This window comes from Geospiza fortis, unplaced genomic scaffold, assembly GCF_000277835.1.
Source record: "Geospiza fortis unplaced genomic scaffold, GeoFor_1.0 scaffold27, whole genome shotgun sequence".
In the NCBI taxonomy this organism is placed as follows: Eukaryota; Metazoa; Chordata; class Aves; order Passeriformes; family Thraupidae; genus Geospiza; species Geospiza fortis.
This window is the reverse complement of record NW_005054329.1, coordinates 2310908-2313785: the sequence shown is the minus strand read 5'-3', so window position 1 is coordinate 2313785 and position 2878 is coordinate 2310908.

Sequence of the window (2878 nt, the reverse complement as noted above, 5' to 3'; positions counted from 1 at the left end):
AACAGCACAAATCCACAGGAGAGCTGGGAGCAGGGCTTGCTATCATGTGCTCCTGAAATTCCCAGTCACGGCAGATATGTTCTCATTTTGCAGTGATTAAGGGGGACCCATTGCAATGATCCTCAGTGTTCAGATCCTGGCGTTTGCTTGTGCTTTCCCCTGAATTGATTCGTTCCAGCTTTCTCACAGAGATTCTTCTGTATCAGGGAGCACAATGAGGTGAGACTGTCTTACCTAGGAGAGATGGGAAGCTGAGTGCAGTCTGAGCTGGCAATAATTGTTCCCTGAAATGACACAAATTGTTCTGCCTCTGCAGCAGGGAGAGGGAGGGTCACTGCAGAGGGTTACCCTCAGCTCCAAAAGGCACTTGAATTTTAAGCTTAGTTCTACTGGTCTTGATCTAAGATGTCACTGTGCAGTCAGTTAAGTAACTCTATATATGGAGCCCAGAAGCTGGCCTAAAGTTTATTTTTATTCTGCTTTTGTTTGTTTGTTTTGCCTTATGATGGAATATTGCCTTTTTCCCTGCATTCTTTAAGGAACTGTTTGAAAACAAGTTGGTAAAAATTACGCAGAAACTTTTTCCCTCCCTCCACAAAATCTTCGGGGTCAGTCATAGGGAAATAAGCAAAAGTGAAATTACATAACTGGTTTTTTGTCACCTCCTTGGTCAGAGCTGTGAGTTCCAGTTGCACACAGGGGAAGATCCTTCCCATTTCAGCTTGTGAGTGGTGCAGACTTTTAGTTTGGAGGCTTGTGGATAGAAAATAGAGAAATTTCTATGTGGAGCCCAAAACTGAAGCACTCCCCAAAACTCTCTCATTATGGAGTGTTACAGATAATGCAGCTGAACAGCAGAGCTGAATAAATAATGGCCACGCTGGTGTGAACTTTAGATTAGCCCCAGGAGAGGCAAAGGCTCTTTCTGCAGCTAAGATGCAGCATCAGCATCTGTCACAAACTGGTGTCTGGAACTTTCCTCCCAACAGAGAGCTCCCCAGAGCCTTTTCTGGGCTTGTTCGGAGCTGCTGGGTGTCCTGTAGGGGTGAGCTGCAGCTCGCTGTGTGTGCAGGGAGTCCCAGGAACGCCCAGCCCGGCGCTGCCCTGCCCAGCGCAGCTGCCAGCCCCGAGCACCGCGGGCTGGGGAGGCTCTCCGGAGGCTGTAATCCACATCTCCTACAGAAAACCTCTCACAGCCCACAGCAAACAGCCCTGGCAGAGCAGCTGGGATCCTCCTTGCGCGGTGGGACCTGGTTTCACCTGGTAGTGGCTGAATTTCAGCGCTCCTCGGGTAAAAAAGTGGTGATTTTGCGGTGATTTTGTGGTGATTTGTGGTCCCGCGCCTGCCTGGTCCTCAGTGATGGACACACTCAACTGCCTGGCCAAACCTGGGGTGGTTTGAGGAGATAAAGGCCTGGGCTGTCGGCAGGTCGTGAACTTCTCTGGTTTCACGGTGTTCTTTGAAAACCCCCACAGGAACAGGGTGACACGGGCGGCTTTGATGTGTGTGCGCCTGCAAAGGGAGCAGCGATCATGCGATTAACACATGAATAGCAGGTGGTTCTTCCAGCGCTAATTTGGTCAAGGAACAAAGGAGCTGGTGGGTACAAGGAGTCTCACAACCTTTTTCATCACTTGTAATTTGACTGCGAGCCAACTGCTTTATTCCATAAATATGACAGCCTGAGTGAGCCTTTTTTGAGCTGTCCCTGCTGAGCAGCTGCCGTGGGGGGATCTGGAGCCGGAGCCTCACAAGGTCACTCCTGGGGGCTCAGAGACCCTTGCCAAGTGTAGATGTGGGTAAGTGACTGATGCTGAGCAAAACCTCGGTGTCACAGAGCATTAAAATCCCATCTTGGGAGCCTCGGGGCGTTATCACGTCCTTGGTGAGCAGGAGGTTGAGCCTCACTTTTACACCTCCCCTCAATAAACCCATGTTGGCTGCTCAGATTTCCACTGGCCCTGTGTTCTGAGGAAGAAGGACGTGTCCTTGTTAAATGACAAAAAATAACCTGTGCCAAGTGCCCAGATGTTCCTCCAGAGAGGCCCTGGGGCTGAGCTGCTTTAGCTCAGGGACTCCCCAGATCTCCAAAGGTGGCCAGGTACCTGCACTGAGAGTGCCCTGAGGATCTCCTGTGGCAGACAGAGTTAGGCAACCCCAAAATTAAATAATTGAGGTGGCCTTAAGCACCATGATGTTGAAAAATCTCTGATTTTTGGTCATTACCAGCACTTGGACGCCTTGGTGGTGTGATCCTACCAGCACACTGGGGAAGTGAAGTCCCTGTGAAGTCACACGGGCAAGGAAGAGGAATTAATTTTCAAATTATTTGTTTTATGATGTAATAATTTAGACATTTTAGCTCTACCTGAGTGGAGCAATATTTGGCACTTTTCCTCTTCAAAGCCTTTTCCAACTGGAGCTAATTAAACCTCACAACATCCCCAGGAGGTTGCAGAGTAAGTAAGATCTTGGGAATGGTTCAGAATGTAAATTCATTGGTTTTAATTTTTTTAAAAAAGCTTTCAGGATTATTTTGCCAAAGTATTTCTTTCTTGCAGAATTGAGATTCCAAAACTTTCTTAGAAGCTGAAAGGGAGCCAAACCACAACTGAGGGAGGGAGAAAGAGGCAGACTAAATGTTGTATTAAGTTTATGCAAAGAATAAGTTGAGCTTTTCCTCCCCTTTAATTTCGTTGAAAAACCTGGCATTATTAATAAAGGGACACACAAAACATTGTAGAATACAAGTAAGGAAACAGGGGAAGTTGAACTTTCAGCTTTTCAAGATGATATTTGCCAGAAATATTTCATGTTGAGCAGGTTCTTGCAAACTGTGCCTCGTTAGGGAATTTCATGTTCTTTTGGGTATTTCAC